The sequence below is a fragment of the Arachis duranensis genome, chromosome 7 (genome assembly GCF_000817695.3).
Source record: "Arachis duranensis cultivar V14167 chromosome 7, aradu.V14167.gnm2.J7QH, whole genome shotgun sequence".
Taxonomy (NCBI): Eukaryota; Viridiplantae; Streptophyta; class Magnoliopsida; order Fabales; family Fabaceae; genus Arachis; species Arachis duranensis.
This window is the reverse complement of record NC_029778.3, coordinates 42539353-42558941: the sequence shown is the minus strand read 5'-3', so window position 1 is coordinate 42558941 and position 19589 is coordinate 42539353. Positions and strand designations below refer to the sequence as shown.

The following is a 19589-nucleotide window of genomic DNA, read 5'->3' as shown; positions in this document are numbered from 1 at the left end:
CATGTAGAACGGAAGTGGTTGTCAATCACGCGCGTTCATAAGTGAGAATGATAATGAGGGTAATCTGACTCATAACATTCATCATGTTCTTGGTACGAATGAATATCTTGGAATAAGAATAAGAGAGATTTGAATAAAAGAAAATAGAACTTCATTAATACTTGAGGTACAGCAGAGCTCCACACCCTTAATCTATGGTGTGCAGAAACTCCACCGTTGAAAATACATAAGCAAAGGGTTCAGGCATGGCCGAATGGCCAGCCCTCTCTAACGTGATCACAGGATTCAATTTACAATCCAGGATGTCTAATACAATAGATAAATGTCCTATATATACTAGACTAGCTACTAGGGTTTACATGAGTAAGTAATTGATGCATAAATTCACTTCCGGGGCCCACTTGGTGTATGCTTGGGCTGAGCTTGATTAATCCACGAGCTAAGGCTTCTCTTGGAGTTGAACTCCGAGTTATGACGTGTTTTGGGTGTTTAACTCCGGATCATGACGTTTTTCTGGCGTTTAACTCCAGACAGCAGCATGAACTTGGCGTTCAACGCCAAGTTATGTCGTCATTCTTCGAATAAAGTATGGACTATTATATATTGCTGGAAAGCCCTGGATGTCTACTTTCCAACGCTGTTGAGAGCGCGCCAATTGGAGTTCTGTAGCTCCAGAAAATCCATTTCGAGTGCAGGGAGGTCAGATTCCAACAACATCAGCAGTCCTTTTGTCAGTCTTCTTCAGAGTTTTGCTCAAGTCCCTCAATTTCAGCCAGAATTTACCTGAAATCACAGAAAAACACACAAACTCATAGTAAAGTCCAGAAATGTGAATTTATCATAAAAACTAATGAAAACATCCCTAAAAGTAGCTCAAACTTACTAAAAACTATATAAAAACAATGCCAAAAAGCGTATAAATTATCCGCTCATCAGTTCCCAATGATGATTCTGAAGGGCGACATCTCCATGGAGATGTGTCGGGTTAGCAGTTGAACCAACAATGTGATATCACAGCCAATAGGACATGCATTCATCATGTGCATCTTCTATCGGTTTGTTTGCTTTGCCGACTTGTAATTGCTTGCTTAATTGTATAACATGTCTAATTGTATATTTGAATTACTTGCTATATATGCCTATATTTATGTTTTACTTGCATTGATATTAATTGTGCTTTATACTGGGATTGAGGGGATTCGGAAGGCGGTGGCGATGGGATCGCATGGAGGATAGGTTGGTGAAGGCTGTGGGACAGCGGAGAACTGTTAGAATAGAAAATCCCTTAAGTTAGATTACCCTTTATTTATGTTAAGATTTAAATTATTCTTTATTGCTTTAGTTATGCTTTAAGATGAATCTTGTGATGGATATGAAGTCTAGGATTGCCTTTGGCATCTTGGGGTCTTATATCTTACATCACTGGGCATTGTTACCACACTGAGAACCTCCGGTTCTCATACTATATTCTGTTGTTGTTTTTCAGATACAGGTCGCAACCCACCTTAGTGAGTTGTTCTGATGGTGACAGAGCGGAGGATCCTGGATACATTCGGATGTCTTTTGTTTATTTTGTTTATATCTCTAACTTTTGTATTTTACTTTTGCCTAGAGGCTTACTTTGAGAGAAAAACTTGTATAAGCTATTCTAATCCTCAGATTTTTGTATGGTCTATATATAGCTACCCGGCTTAAACTCCGTGAGTCGTAGCTAGATTCTTATGCTATTATACTCTTATATTTGGTTATATCACATCTATATCTTATGCGTTAAGTTGTAGCTTCGTGTGAACGTTTCGCGTTTTTGTAACTCGGTTTTTGAGCTTATTTCTTCATCAGGCTTCTAGAATTATTATTTCTTTCTATATATATTTTTGTATAAGCTTTATGGTTGTCGTAACCTCTGATTAACCTTTGCTTTATGGATAGAGGTAAGGCACAGGGTAATTAGGGTGTTACAGCAACAACCTCCTTTGGACTACTATGATCACAACCCACCCCATGCTGTATATCAATCCAATGGACATGGTGGTATTTGCTATGATTATGAACCTCAACCACCATATTCCTATGACCGCCATTCTCAATATTTTTCTCGACCACAATACTTTTAAGCCCCATTTTACCACCAACAAATTCCATGGGATCCAAATCCATATCCACCATACCATTAACCTTATGTGCCTCATGAACAATCACCATTTGAATTACCACATTTCCAACATCACTACTCCCATAACCCTCTTGAACCATCACCTACATATACACAACCTCAATATTCCCACTTAATAAACCACCTCCTATACGCTCTGACTTTCTCTAACATGATGAACCCTTTTTTTCTCCACAACCCTTGATGAAAGAAGCTCTTCAACCATTAGCCGAAGTCTTAAACCGCTTAGCCTCATTACGTTCATGCAACAACCAAAATATCTCCATGGATAAATGTCAATAATCAACTTTAATCGAAGAATGTGGGGTGGAAGAGAATTTGAAATCTCAAGAAAAAGAAGAGGAGTTGAAGCATGAGTTACAATAAGTGGAGTTGAGTGCATTGAATTAGATGGGGTGGTTGGATTTTTAGAAGTTGAGCAAGGAACCAACTTCACCATTGAGGATAATTCTACACCAACTAGTGGCATTGATGAGTTTGTTGAACCTTCTTCTGGGCGTAAAAGCGGTATTAAGGAGGAATACGCACAACTTCCAATACACACTTTGAGCAACGAAGACTATGTATTAAAAGAAGTTGGCAACCAAGAGGTGAAATTCGTTGTGCAAGAATACAAGATAATGACACTGTTCGGAGTACAGATTGAGTGGATAAATCTTTCTTTCGTAAATTTTATTGGCCCACATTGATATGCTCTCTCGGAGACGTATGACCAACTTATGATTCTTCTTGGAATATTAAATGGTGGAGCATTGGATGGTGGTTTGCAAAAAGGATAAAGGTTCATAAAAGGTGACAACTTAAATTTGGGAGTTTGAGAATGGTGTAAAACCCCAAGGAGCTTTGTTTTATTTCTATAGATTAGTAATGCAAGTGTCTTCTTTATTTTGATTTATGCTTTTCAATATATTTCAAAATCGAGTTTCGTTTTTCATCTTTAATGGTTAGAAGTATTAGAAAATATTCTAATTCTGTCTTGGATTCTCCTATTACTTTAAAAATTTAATATTAGAATTAGCTTTAAACTATATCTCATGATTTTTAACTTGACTATGAATACTATTTTAAAAATTGTGTGGCTTTAAATTAAAACTGTTCTTCACCTCTTTTCTTAATTAATTGGCTAAGAAATTGGCAATTAATTAAGTTAAGAGAAATTAAATTACCAAGAAATTGGAATTTGATTATAAATAATTTTCTGTGAAAAATTTTTTGCATGAGTCAAAGTAAGAAAACACAAGCATTATTTTTTCTAAGAATATAATATCTCTGAAACCTCTAACATTCCCTATCCTTGATTATTTCTTAATTCTCTAAGCCTTCTCTTGTTCTCTCAATTCTCTTCTTCACTGTTCTTGCTTCTAATTCAAGATCTTGAACCCTCTTGCCAAGTTTTGATTGACCTAATTAGAGATTTAATTAGATGTTGCCTGCTTCAATCCATTAATCTTTCTGGGAATGATATCCACTCACTATGGTATTACTTGATGCGATTTGTTGCACTTGCTGATAATATGAGCATATCAATTTTGGCTCATCAAATTTTTGGCATCATTGCTAGGGATTAATTGAGATTGACAACATACGTCCGATTAAATCACCGACTTAGATCTTATTTTATTTTATTTTATTTTTCTTTAATTTATTTTCATTTTTTATTCTGTTTGAATATTTCCTTCCTTTTTTATTCTTCTTTTTCTTTTCTCCACGGTACATTTGATTTCTTGTTGTTTTTGTGAGTTCAAGGGGAAGAGGATCGCATTCTCTTCGATTTAGAAATTAAGAAGATGCTTGCACAAAAGAAGAAGCGATCAAGGGCTAGAAGAGAAGAAGTAGAAAGAATGTCAAAGGAGAATAACAATAAAAGGACTCTTGGTGATTACATAATACCTACCATCGATAGCTGCGGCATAGTTCAAGACAATAACTTTGAACTAAAGCCGTCAATAATTTAATTAGTACAAATAGACCAATTCGGTAGTAGCCCACAAGAGGATCCAAACAAACACATAGCTAATTTTTTGCAGTTATGCGACACAATAAAGAGTAATGAAGTTATCCATGAAGTTATCTGGATAAGGTTATTCCCATTCTATTTAAGAGATAGGGCCACACAATGTATCCAAGCTCAATTATTGGGCAGCATTACTTCTTGGGAAGAATTAGTTAGTCAATTCCTAACTAAGTATTTTCTTCCCCAAAAGTTAGCCCAGTTGAGATATGAAATTAATTCTTTTTGCTAAAAGGAGGACAAATCGTTCTATGAAGCTTGAAAAAGGTATAATGAGATGCTTAGTAAATATTCACACCATGCTTTTTTCGAGTGGCTTCAAATCCAAACCATTTATGATGGGTCTGTCAAACATCAAGAACGATGATTGATTCATCGACTAGAGGAGCTTTACATAGAAAGACCCTGACGAGGCATTGGAATTAAGAGAAACAATGGCGGCTAATAACTTCATGTATTCATCCGAAAGTTCTATTAAAAAGGGGCGTGATGGCATTGGACACAATCGATGAAATTCTTGTACAAAACAGACTCATGACTTAACAACTCTCCTCACTCACAAAATAACTCGAACATAGGCAAGTTTTAGCTATTAGAACTCAAGCCCTATGCGATTTGTGTGGAGGAGCATACATGAATGAAAAGTGTGAATTAAGCAAGAAAGATCAATCATTCACTAAGTAAATTTCATGGGATATTCTTCAAGACCAGAGAACGTTCCGTTCTCAAAAACTTATAATCCCGGTTAGAGGAATCATCCAAATTTTTGTTGGAAAAATCAAGGATAAAGGAACTTCGGTGTCCCTTTTCAACAGCAAGGTCATCATAAAAAACCCTTATCTCTTTCCTTTGCTGTTGAAAAGCTTTTCCAATCCATTACCTTCTTCATGCGACAAAGACAAAGCTTCATGCTAGAAATAAGAGGCAACTTTAAAAATCAGGAAGCTTCAATTAGAAATCTAGAAGTGCAAGTGGGGGAAAATTACTAAGCAATTGGCAGAGAAGCCTCCAAATTCCTTCCTTATTGACAAAATTCTAGATCCTATGAAGGAATGTAACGTCATCTTTCTAAGGAGTGGAAGAGAGATAAACAAGGAGCTTCTCAAGGGGGATGAGAAAAAAATCGACGAACCTCCAAAAGAGATAAAGGAGAACCTAGAGGAAGAAAAAGCTCTTGCACCAACAGAGGCCAAGAAGAAAAATGTGAAACGTCATGAATCGAGGATTTTATATCCTCAATGGCTACAAAAGAAAAATCAAGAAAAGAACTTTTCCAAGTTCTTAAAGATCTTTAAAAAGCTACAAATCAATATTTCTTTTGCTGAAGTCCTAGAACAAATGTCACTCTATGCCAAATTCATGAAGGAGCTGTTATCCAAGAAGAGAATTTTCAAGAAAGATGAAAAAATAATTCTCCCCAAAGAGTGTAGTGTCATTATTCAAAAGAAACTACCACAGAAGTTAAAAGATCCTGGTAGTTTCCAAATTCCTTGCACTATTGGGGATGCCACTATTGGCAAAGCTCTTCGTGATCTAGGAGCTAGCATCAATTTGATGTCCTTTCCCATGATGAAGAGAGTATATATTGAAGAAGTGAAGCCCACAAGGATCTCGTTGCAACTAGCCAACCGATTAATGAAGTTTCCACATGGAATAGTGAAAAACACATTAGTTAAAGTCGAAAAGTTCATTTTGGCAAAATTTGTGATCCATATGGAAAAAGATGAGGATGCCTCCATCATCTTAAGAAGACCATTCTTAGCTATCGAATGAGCACTCATAAATGTTCAAAAGAATGAGTTAACACTAAGGATGCATAATAAACAAGTGATTTTTAATGTTTTTAAAAGCCATGCAATACCCTAGCGAATTCGAGAGTTGTATGAAGGTTGACATAATTGACTCCCTAGTCTAAGAGATTGTGGATAGAGGAGCTCTTAAAAACCCTCTTCAACTCATAGATTCTGAAATGGATGAGGAAGAAGAGCTAGAGAATGCATAATTAATGGAGGATTGCATTAGAAGAAGATGTCATAACCTAATTCAACTCCCAACCTAGAAGATTCAACGTCAAGCTAGTGACGTTAAAAGAGTGCTTGTTGGGAGGCAACCCAACTACAGTTAATATCTTTTGCATTTCTTTTTCATTTAATCATTTCATAGTTACATTCTTCTTATTCTTCTTCTTTGTTCTTTTGCAATTTTCTGTCAATTTTTTTTTGTTTACGTTGTTTTTCAAAATTTTTAAGAAAAGAAAAGAAAAATAAGGATAAGTGTGAAGTCCAACGCCCAAAGAGGGAGTTAGACTCCTTCAAAGATTGAAGTGGGTGGCACCCAGCTTCACTTATGGGAGCCTAGTTCCCAAAGCAAAGGAGGACTCCTAAGGGCACAAAATTCGAGTGGTGCCCTGCGCCCACTCCTTAAGCCCACCGGCCCCATTGTTTTCTTGGAAGTCAACGTCTAACTCCGAGGCTTAGTGTCCAACGCCAAGCATACCTGAAACATGCATTCTCTTTAAAATATTTTAATTCTATTTTCTTTAACTTTTTTCTTTAAATTTATTAGTAAAAAATTTCTTTAAAAATTCATCATATACATAGTTACTATTTCTTTATTTTATTCTCTGCCATCATAAATTATTTTGTCCAAAGAATTCATTATTAAGCATGCATGATAATCGCTTCAAGATTAATTATGTTCATTCACATGCATTGAAAGCTTAGCATGTTACTTCTGTACCTATATATTTTTAACTTTCAATAGTTAGAACATTAGCATTTAGTTTTTATTGCATGCTTATTCTTTTTTTGCATACTTTCTTTTCATATATTTTACTGAGACTTCATAACCACACAATGCATTATAAATTCACATGCATGCATCCATTCATTACACATCACAAATACACTTAGTATTTTCTTCTTTCTTCATTTATATTTCATTCTCTTCACATAGCCAAACTTTAAGTTTGGTGTTGTAGTTTTGCCTTATACCTTTCTAAGTGTAAACAAAACTCAAAAATGTCTTTGTCCAAGAAAAGGAAAGGGAAGGAACCAGCCACCCTATCTTTTGACATCATACGGTTCTGAACCCAATTGCATGAGAACCAATATAGAATGTGAGTGAAGTAGAAGTCCATAATCTCCCACGTGAGATTCGATTTAAAATCGGAAGAATATTTGGTAATTCAAGCTGAGATCTCCTACCAGAAATAGACAGTCTTGGAAAACCCACCAAAAAACATGGGCCTTATCTTGGTCTATAAATTTTATGCTAATGCTTAGCTGAGCCATGAAGAGGAGGCTCAAGGTGAGGAACCGGCCTATATGAGCTATGTTCGAGACCAACCCATTGATTATGGGCCTCGGAGTATTCGAAGGGTTCTTCGCCTTCCTCCTCAATCTCGCTCAGTTGTTCTAAACTCCTGTGGATATACCTTGAGGATGATGAATAACAGAAGAGAACAAGATATACTCAATGATATTTGTGTCCCTGGGACACAATAAAAATTTGATGTAAGGGGACTGCCAAACCAATTGAAAAGGTCAGACCTCATCCCTATCACCAAAGGATGATTGGATTTTATCCAACACTCACTTGTCCCTATCTCTAACAACTCTAAGGTGACAGTGGACCGAGCTGTCATTATCTACTCGATCAAAATTGGGAAAGAAATTAGAGTGGATAATCTCATTCCCCCTCACATTCAAACTATGGCACAAAGCAGTGACTCAATGTCAAGACTTGAATTTTCAAGCCTCATCCACCGTCTTTGTAAGGTTATTGGGGTGTCCATTGAGCAAGACACCCCTATCAAACTTTCAAGACCTATCACCGTGGCTGTAATGAAAAGAAGAGCAAAAAGATACCATGTTAAGGTAATTTATAACTCACAAACTAACCACAAACTAACCAACAACGGCGCCAAAAATCTGGTGTGATAATTTATAACCCACAAACTAACTGGTAAGTGCACCAGGTCGTACCAAGTAATACCTCAGGTGAGTGAGGATCGATCCCACGAGGATTGATAGATCAAGCAACAATGATTGGTTAAACCACTTAGTTAGGTAAACAGAAAAGAGTGTTGGATGTTCAAAGAGCATTAAACAGTAAATTAAGAGTTTGAAGACAGCAGGTGAATAAGTTGGGAATAAAATATGGGAGAAAATAGTTAAGGCTTCAGAGTTATCTATTTCTAGATTGACTTTTTTTATTAATTTATTTTAATCATGCAAGATTTAATTCATGGCAAACTATATGTAACTAGACCCTAATTCCTTAGACCTTCCTAGTCTCCTCTAAAATTCATTAACTGTCAATTCCTTGGTCAATTAATTCCAATTAGAGGGTGATGATCAAATTCCAGTTTATATGCCACAAAAATACTAATTATCCAAAAATAAGAGGATTATATGTTACGTATCCTGTTAAATCAAATAATAAAAATTTAGGAGAAATTATTTTCAAGCTATTGTTTAAGTAAAGAGCTTTTCCAAATTATACAAGAACTCAATTAGAACATGGGTCATACTTCCGTTCCACCCAAATTCATAAAATAAAGAACGAAAATAATTCTTGAAATATAAATCAAAACATGAATTAAAATAGAAAAATAATAGTATCAATCCATACAATAGACAGAGCTCCTAACCTTAACAATGGAGGTTTAGTTGCTCATGACTCAGAGAAGAAAACTAGGATTCAGGTAAACTGTGGAATACAGAATGTTTACTGGTATAGAATTCCCTAATGGAATCCCCCCGAATCCCTCTAAAGAAGAAAAATTTTTCCTTTTTATAACTAATCCTAATTAATTTAAAATCTAATATCTAAAATTAAGATAATATCTTTTCCTCTTTTCAAATTCAAATTTGAATAAGAATCAATTAAATAATCCATGTTTTGCAACGTGGGGACCACTTGGCTTCACTGTATCCGCGCCTAACTTGGCAGAGAGCTGCGCCTTACTTGAGTGCCAAAATGGGGCCCAAAAATTGCCCCTAGCGTTTTCTGCATTTTCTGCACGTGTCGCATGTCACGCGTACGTGTCAGTCACGCGTACGCGTACGCGGTGCAGTGCAACTTCGCTTTTCATGCGTACGCGTCAAGCACGTGCACACGTCGCCATGGAAAGCTCCAAATCACGCGCACGCGTCAGGTACGCGCACGCGTCGCTCCTCGCTGTCATCTCCTTTAAATCTTGTGCTGCAAAAACTCCATCAAATCCAGCTGAATGCTACCCAAAATAAACAGAATTGCACAAGACTCAAAGTAGCATCCATAGTGGCTAAAAGACAATTAATTCTTGATTAAACTTAACAATTTAAATGCAAATTCACTAGAAAAAGATGAGAAAGATGCTCACGCATCACAACACCAAACTTGAATTGTTGCTTGTCCTCAAGCAACCAAAACTAACATAGGCTCGGGATGTGAATTTGCATGAGAATGAGAGTTCGATTAAGCTCATGTCTCTTCTTAAAATGAGGTTTATTCATCGTAATTTTGAACAGTTTTGGCATCTCACTCTCCTTTGAATCAGAGGAATGTCAGTGTTATTCGGAATTAGAATCCGGATCATATTATGAATTCTCTGATCTTTATACTCCAGTTTAATCCTTGAACATAGCATGATTTTCTTTAATTTATTTTTCTTTGGTGCTTTGCACCTTGAGCCTAGCCGTGACTTTAAATGTTTTGTCTCAAGGGTTACTTAACACAGAAACACCACAAGCACTTAACTGGGGAACTTCCTTTAAATTCTGATTTTTTTTTTCAGTTACTCCCAGACAGTGGTGCTCAAAGCCTTTGGCATACTCTGTTAAACGTACTTGGTCTCGACTCTAAGTGTTCTGTCTCAAGTATTACTTGACACAATCACACCACAAGCATATGACTAGGGAAACAACTCTTTGAGCTTTTAATCATGTCTGACCGCCTTAGTCATTGATGCTCAGAGCCATGGACCTTGCTTTTATAGTTTCTTTTTCTTTTGCTGTTTCTTTTTCTTCAAGGATTAAATTTTTGTTTGTTGCTGAGAAGTCATAATAATTCTCTAAATTCTTGTTCCTTATACATCAACATCTTTTGATTCAAATTCAAATATCACTGTTCATGTCATGCATTCAAAATCACAAATAATACCACCACATTTAAGTAAATAAGACTACTCTTAAATATAACTCAATTTCTCATGCAATACATCACTTCTTTTTCTTTTAAATTCAAGCTTAGTGAGCAATACATGCAGTAATTTTTTTTTTGACTAAAAGTACTAAAGATCATGCAAGCAATCAAAGCAACAGAAAACAGAAGACAACAAAATAAGAATGGAGGAGAAATAGAATGAAAGAAACTCAATCACCTCAGTTATGCTGGTGGTCATCTCATTCCTTCATGAAAAACATTCTTCTCCCATTGGTGCTAGACAGAAAAGCCATAACCGAAGCGTCAACACCAAACTTAAAGGTTTGCTTGTCCTCAAGCAAAGAAGAAATGCAAACAGAGAGGGACATAAAAGCAATTAAAATTATGAAAGAAGAATAAAAAAATAAAAGAACAAGAGAGAATTAGGATTTGGGAGGTGGATGATTTGAAATCAGGCACTGAGGTGGTTTAATTGGGCATCGCATGCGACGCGTACGCGTGAGGCATGCATATACGTGGATTGCACGAACTTCAAGTGATGCGTACGCGTGGACAACCAGGATGGAAAATGATGCGAACGCGTCAGGGACGCGTCCGCGTGGTGGGGCTCGTGCGCCCAGCATAGTTCCAGCCCCACACCAGCATAACTCTCCAGCTAAAATAAATAGAATTGCACAAGACTCAAAGTAGCATTTATAGTAGCTAAAAAGACAATTAATTCTTGATTAAACTTAATAATTTAAATGCAAATTCACTAGAAAAAGATGAGAAAGATGCTCACACATCAAGGGGTAACAAGAAGAACCACAATAGCAACCTTCTCCTTCTGCACCTAAGCCTCAAGTTGGCCCAGTCAACCCTAAACCCATGGGATTAACGTGGAGCAGCTTTATTGAGAATTCCAACAATTCCAGTTGGACATGATAGATAGAACAACATATCTCTGTGCTACCGTCCAGCACTCACACCCACATCAAGCTTTTCCTTTTGAGCATCTACATCAAGAGTGGGCATGAAGTAGAAGAAAAGAGGAAGCTTGGAGGCCTTGGGAGGAGACAAGTGTAAGACTAAGAAGATGGTGACCAAAACCCCGGAGAAAGCAGTCGAAACTGAGAATGAAGATGATGATGTATGATGAAATTGGTAATTTTATTTATGTGTGGTAGTTAGTTTTTTTCTTTCGTTTTCTTTTTCTTTTTTACTTTATTTCTATTTCTTTTGTTTTTCTTTTCTTTCTTTGCATTATGTTTTCGTTTCTTTATTTTTTACTTATTACTTATACTTGTTCTCGGATACTCTAGTGATGTAAAGAGGGTGACCCTTAATAAAAGAAATTAAATAATTAACAAACAAATTTCATTGAAATGTGGTGGTTACTAGTAACATTATTATATTCCATGAATTGAAGTATTTGAATGGCCTTGAAAGAAGGGAGACAGAATCTCCAAAAATAAAGTTCTAGAGACATATTATGAGATTCCAAAAATCCAAAATCTTTGAAGCAAAAAAAAAGAGAGGGAGAAAAAAAGAAAGAAAGAAAGAAAGAAAGAAAGAAAGATGTGTGAAAAAATCATAAATATTCAAAAGCAATAAGGCTCTGAATACCAATAACTAGAGCCCAGTTATATTCCTGTGATGTTTATATTTCAAGTAGAGACTTAGAAAATTAAATCCGAGAGGTGCTTCATTACCCAATAATTTTGGCCAACTGGCTCAGGATTATCAGTTGAAAGCCCACATTAAAGAGTTGCTTTGAAACAAACATTTAGAGTCCAAGGAGACTCTGGGTATCTATGTCTAGATGAACAAATTCCTAATTATGTGCTAGTGGTTTGATTGTGTCAAGGAGAGACTTGGGTAATTAGATTCGAGGGGTGCTTTATCACCGGTAACTTAGGCCAATTAGCTCGGATTATCGATTGAAAACCTGGTAAGAGCTACCTTAAGACAAAACACTTAGGTAGCGTTTATTTTCGAAGACAGGATACAAAGACATGGACAACGGATATTTAAAATGTATTTGGAGGCAGAGACATGGACACTAAACACATTGTCTTCAGGATAATATTTTATATTTTTGTGTCCACTCTCTTACGAAGGACAATGATGGACACGGGATTTGGGAAGGTGAAAACAGACTTTTTTATCAAAAATTTTTCCCATTCTATCCATAGATATTTTTTATTATTCTACTATTATCCCTTTTTATTTTTCCTGATTTGAGCTTCTTCTCTACATTGTAGTTCTTAGAGAAGTACTCTCTTCTCCTTCCTCTTTCTCTATCTCTGCGTTCTTTTTCTTTTTTTTATTCCGTACTCTCTTTTTCTGGTAGAATTTCTTACTTTGACTAGATAGTTAATTTATTCCTTGTTATCGTTCATTCTCTTCTCTAGGGCATGCTGTATTAATGGAGAGTTAATTCACTCTTCTACTTTATGTTACTTTATTTTTTTTTAATTTTGTTAATTTAATATCATTTTTATCTTATTAGTTCATAGACCAATTTTTCTTGTAATTTTCTGTAATTCTACGTACTCTTTTTTTATTAAATTAATTTGTACTTGATGCAAAAAATTTAGGATCACATGGCTATTTTAGTCATTTTGCATAATATCTTAGTGTTGTCTATGTCTATCCAAAAATAATACAGGACATTACATTAATTTCTTGTATATTGTATCCAAACATAATATACAAAAGATAATTTTTAGTGTCTCCATTCTATTGTCTCTATCTCAGTGTCATATTTTGTTCTGTCTCTAAAAACAAACGCAGCCCTAGAGTCAAGAACTTCAAACATCACTTTCGATTAAAATTGTAAGCAAAATACTTCGAGGATCATATACTCCTAAAAGGATTCTCGTAATACAATCCGGAGTTTAGTTTTTGAAATATTCTTGATTTTCAAGTATGTAAGACTCCTTAAGATAAGAAAAATCCATTTATAATTAAGGAGTTCATCGATAACCCCACTTTTGATTTGGGCTTGAATTCAAGAACTCTTCAATTCTTTTTCATTAAGTTAAACTCCGTTTACTTTTCTTTTTGCTTGAGGACGAGCAAAATTTTAAGTTTGGTGTAGTTATACTTGTCATCTTAAGTAGTTTTTATGCTTCTTTTTCATTAGTTTTCTTAGTTTTTAATCAAAATTCTTATATTTTTAGTGAAATTTTGATAACTTATCATATGTTTGGAGTTGTGTTAGAATAACTATTTTCAAGATATAATTAAGCAAATCAAAGTGAAATAAATAAGAAAACAAGTTTGGTGGCGCCAAGCTCAAAGAGACTGAGCCCAGCGCCAAGCTCAAAGAGACTGAGCCCAGCGCCTAGCTGGGAGCCCAAATCAGGAGCATAGCTCCAAAGATTGGCGCCCAACTCCCACACCTCAAGCCAGGGCGCCTTCATGCCTGAGAGGAAGCACAAGTGGGGTGGTGCCCAACTCCTATAGATGGTGCCCAGCTCCACCAAATTTTTAAGTACTGGGCGCCCAGCTCCAAGTACACTTTTCACTCTCAGCAATCCAAAGTGCTTCAAAGCCCAGCACTAAGTACACCAAGCCTAGCACCAAATGCCTAACCAACTCCTAGGAAGCTTCAATTCAAGTCAAGATTCAAGATTTAAATGATTAGTTAGCAATAACCTATTCTAGAAAGATAGGATTGGGTTGTTTGGATTTAGATTAGATTATATTTGAATTTAAATAAGTTATCTTTCTCTTAAAAGATAAGATTAGTTTTTAAATTTCAGTTAGTTAGGAAGTTAGATATAAATAAGTAAACAAGGTTCACAAAATAGACACCATCTTTGACTGAACATCTTCTTTAGTTTTAGTTGTTTTCTTCTCTACCATGAGTAACTAAACCTCTCTTGTTAAAGGTTAGGAGCTCTATTTTATTTTTATAGATCAGTAATGCAAGTGTCTTCTTTATTTTGATTCATGTTTTTCTACTATTTTAAGATTGAGTTTCGTTCTTCATCTTTAATGGTTAGAAGTATTGAAAAATATTCTAATTATGTCTTGGATTCTATTTTTACTCAGAAAATTTAATTATGGAATTAACTCTAAACTATTTCTCATGATTTTTAACTTGATTAGGAATAGTATTTTAAAAATTGTGTAGCTTTAAATCGAAATCATTCTTCACCTCTTCTCTTAATTAATTGATCAAAGAATTGACAATTAATTAAGTTAAGAGAAATTAAATTGTCAAGGAATTAGAATTTGATTATAAATAATTTGTTGCGAAACGATTTTTGCTTGAATCAAAGTAAGGAAACACAAACATTGTTTTTTCTAAGAATATAACATCTCCGAAATCTTTAACATTTTCAATCTTTGATTACTTCCTAATTCTCTAAGCCTTCTCTTGTTCCCTCAATTCTCTTTTTCACTGTTCTTGCTTCTAATTCAAGATCCACAACTCTCTTATCAATGTTTGATTGACTTAATTAGAAATTTAATTAGACGTTGCTTACTTTAATCAGTTAATTCTCATAGGAATGATATCTACTCAGTGTGGTATTACTTGATGCAATTTAGTACATTTGTCACTAATACAAGTATATCAATTACTTGATGCAATTTAGTGCACTTACCACTAATAGAAGTATATCAATTTTGGCTCATCAGTGTACATTTCTTAAAACTGTATCTGAAACTATTTTTAAAATTAGTTTCATTTGGTTCGAAATGAAATGAATTAAAAATGAAGTATATTTAAATTTATGTAAAATAAAAATTAAGTTGATTTAAATATCTATATAATAATTTAATTTTTATTTATCCCATAGTTTTTCATCACCACTAATAAACACCCCAAAACTGCTACCTCAAACTTGATCTTAATTATATTGTAAATTTCATGTATTTAAAAATATAATCAATTCTTGAATTTTATCTATTCCAAATATAAGATTTGATTTACAAATTAGATTATTTCAAGTTCTATGAATTTCCATAGACACCCTAAAGAAATACAAGAAATACTTCAGCAAAGAAAGTTGATCATCAATGCAAATAACAGAGAATGCTGATGTAAACAGTATTTTCAATTATGTCCATGCTACTTTAAAGGTAACGTTGATTAGAACGAAGAATGTCGGATATTGATCACTAATTTTCTCAATATATTGAGTATCTTTGAAGGACTAACTAAATAAGAACATAAAACAAAATTTTACTCTCTAAAATAACAGTTTTGTTAAAATACACCACTAAAGGAAGAGAAAATTCTTCAAAACACTTTTGACGAGTTGTGCTTAAACCTTAAGAGTGCTTATTCCCAGCCAATGGGGGCAACACCTACAGGTGCAGGAACGGAAGCTTGTGGAGCTGGAACTGGCTCCCAATCACCTGTAGCTGCGGATACAAAAGAACATGGTCAAATAAATTGCCATCACAGTTTTCGATAGAACTATGTTAAGGCGCACAGATTTTCTTGCATATTGAGGGAGAACGATTCAACACAACAACAATCCAGAATTATTTGACTAGAACATATTAGAAGCAAATACAACAATTATGTTGCATCAAATTAAACAGACTAATGGGAGAACAAATACAAAGACTTGATAGACAGAAAATTTCAATAGATAAAATTGAACTTAAGTCACACATGTGACTAACAGATCCAAAGTGGAAACAATTATTCTTACCCGCGTCTGCGGCCCAGTTAGCAGGAGCAGCTGCAATGGGTTGTTGAGGAACTGGTTTAGTCCAGGAATGTTCAGCTGCAACAGCCCCCTGATGAGCGGATAATTTATACGCTTTTTGGCATTATTTTTAGGTAATTTATAGTATGTTTTAGTTACTTTTTAGTATATTTTTATTATTTTTTATGAAAAAATTATATTTTTGGACTTTACTATGAGTTTATGTGTTTTTCTATAATTTCAGGTATTTTCTGGCTGAAATTGAGGGACCTGAGCAAAAATCTGATTCAGAGGCTAAGAAAGGACTGCAGATGCTGTTGGATTTTGACCTCCCTGCACTTGAAGTGGATTTTCTGGAGCTACCGAAACCCAATTGGTGCTCCCTCAATTGCGTTGGAAAGTAGACATCTTGGGCTTTCCAGCAATATATAATAGTCAATACTTTTTTTGAGATTTGATGGCCCAAATTGGCGTCCAAACGCCCATTAGAGACCCCTTTTTTGGCGTAAAACTCCAGAACTGGCACCAAAGCTGGAGTTAAACGCCCAAACTGGCACCAAAATTTGCGTTTGAACTTCAAGAAGAGCCTATGCACGTGAAAGCTTCATTGCTCAGCCCAAACACACACCAAGTGGGCCCCGGAAGTGGATTTCTGCACTATCTACTCATTTTCTGGAAACCTAGTTTACTAGTTTAGTATAAATAGCACCTTTTACTATTGTATTCACATCTTTAGATCATTTTTGAGACTATCTTTGGATCACTTTTGATCTCTTGATCATGTTTTGGGGGCTGACCATTCAGCCAGGCCTGGACCTTTATCACTTTTGTATTTTCAACGGTGGAGTTTCTACACCTCATAGATTAAGGTGTGGAGCTCTGCTATTCCTCATGAATCAATGCAAAATACTATTATTTTTCTATTCAATTCACGCTTATTCTTATTCTAAGATATTCACTCATACTTCAACCTGATGGATGTGATGATCCGTGTCACTCATCATCATCATCCCTTATGAACGCGTGCCTGATAACCACTTTCATTCTATCTGTGAGAGCTTGAGTGTGTATCTCTTAGGTTCCTGGTTCACAATGCATGATTGCCTCTCCTGACAACAGAGCCTTTCAATTCCGTGAAATCAGAGTCTTCGTGGTATAAGCTAGAACCAATTGGCAGCATTTTTGAGATCCAGAAAGTCTAAACCTTATCTGTGGTATTGCGAGTAGGATCTGGGATGGGATGACTGTGATGAGCTTCAAACTCATGACTGTTGGGCACAGTGACGGTGCTCAAAAGGATCATTGGATCTTATTCCAACACAAGTGAGAACTGATAGATGATTAGCCCTACGTAACCCGTAGCCAGACCATTTTCACTGAGAAGACGGATGGTAGCCATTGACAACGGTGATCCGCCAACATACAGCTTGCCATGGAAAGGAGTATGAATGATTGGATGAAGGCAATAGGAAAGCAAAAGTTCAGGAGCAACAAAACATCTCCATACGCTTATCTGAAATTCCCATAACATTCTGAATCTGCCCGACTGAGATTTACAGGATGACCATAGCTTGCTTCAAGCCGACAATCTCCGTGGGATCGACCCTTACTCACGTAAGGTATTACTTGGACGACCCAGTGCACTTGCTGGTTAGTTGTATCTAAATTGTGTATCATAATTTCGTGCACCAAGTTTTTGGCGCCGTTTGTCGGGGATTGTTCGAGTTTGGACAACTGACGGTTCATCTTGTTGCTTAGATTGGGTAATTTTTCTTTCTTGTTTCAACTTTTATTTTTCTTTTCAAAAAGTTTTTTTAAAAAAAACCAAAAAAATATTGTGTTTCTTGTTTGAGTCTAGTGTCAAATCGTAAGTTTGGTGTCAATTGCATGTTTTCAAATTTTCCCAAGATTTTCGAAAAATCTCATGCATTGTGTTCTTCACGATCTTCAAGATGTTCTTGATAAAGTCTCCTTGTTTGATCTTAAAATTTTCTTGTTTTGTGTCTTTTCTTGTTTTTCATATGCATTTTCGAATTCTTAGAATCAAAAGTTTAAAAAATTTTAAGTTTGGTGTCTTGCATGTCATTCTTTTCAAAATATTTTCAAAAATAAGTTCTTGATGTTCATCTTGATCTTCAAAGTGTTCTTGGTGTTCATCTTGACATTCAAAGTGTTCTTGCATGCATCATTGGTTTTAATCCAAAATTTTTAGGTCTTGAGTCTTTTTGTTGTTTTTCTCTTTCCTCATTAAAATTAAAAAAATATATATATATCTTTTCCTTATTTCACTCATAGAATTCGAAATTTTGGGTTGATTTAGTCAAAGATTTTTAAAATTTATTTGTTTCTTGTTAGTAAGTCAAAATTTCAACTTAAAAATTCTATCTTTTCAAATCTTTTTCAAAAATCAAATCTTTTTCATTTTTCTTCTTAATATTTTCGAAAATTTAAAAAATTGATTTTCAAAATCTTTTTCTTATTTCCATCTCATATTTTCGAAAACTTTACTAACATTTAAGGATTTGATTCAAAAAATTTCTAGTTTGTTACTTTCTTGTTACGAAAGGTTTAATCTTTCAATTTTAGAATCATATCTTTTAATTTCTTGTTAGTCAAGTCATCAATTTTAAAATCAAATCTTTTTTAAATCATATCTTTTTCAAATTTTAATTTCAAAATCTTTTTCTAACTTCTCATCTTTTCAAAACTTACTATTTCTTATCTTTTCAAAACCACCTAACTACTTTTTCACTTCTCATTTTCGAAAATCACCTTCCTCTTTTCAAAAATATTTTTAATTAACTAATTGTTTTAAACTCTAATTTTATTTTATTTCTTTTCTTAATTTTCGAATACTAACCAATAATTAAAATAAAAACAAAAATATTTTTCCTTTTTCTTTCTATTTATTTTATTTATCAACTAACACTTCTTTTCTACTCATAATTCAAACCCTCTCTCTCCCTCTGTGTTCGAATTCTTCTCATTCTCCCTCTACCTCATTCTTCTATTCTTTTCTTTTTCTACTCACATAAAGAAATCTCTATATGTAAAACCCGGTTAATTAACGGCTAATTAACCCATAAATGAGAATTTATTCTAGAAAGCCTAAAATGTGATTTTTATGGCTAAATGCGATAGAGGAGACTGAGACGAGAATTTCGGTACCAATTTTATAGAATTCGGACCAAGATTGGACCGAACGGGCCAAACCGGGCCAATTGGACCCAAAGTGGGCCCTTGGCCCAACATAACTTAACCAAAACCCTAGTTTTCAGCACTCTCTCTCCTCACACAACACCAAACACGCTGAAAAGAGAAGAAATGGGGGAAGAATACTCTCTCAAACCTCTATCTCTCACTTGATCTTCAAACCACCATAACTTTTGATCTAGAGCTCCGATTGCCGCTCCGTTTGCGGCCACGCGTTCACCGCGGAGAGCTCTACAAAAACCCATACAACCAATCTTGAGGTAAGCCACGTGTTGCTGTTCGAAATTCCAGCCCTTATTTTCGAGTTTCATGGGTGAAATGCTGAGATTTTGGGTTCTTTGATGTTATAGGACCCAACTCTCTTGAAGGAGAAGGTTAATCTTGTCTC

At 35.1% G+C, this 19589-nt stretch overlaps 1 pseudogene; it reads right to left on the bottom strand.

Annotated features, from left to right (window-relative positions):
* Positions 1–1947: 1947 nt before the first annotated feature.
* Positions 1948–19589, bottom strand: part of LOC107458897 (40S ribosomal protein SA-like) — a 36772-nt pseudogene continuing 19130 nt past the window's right edge.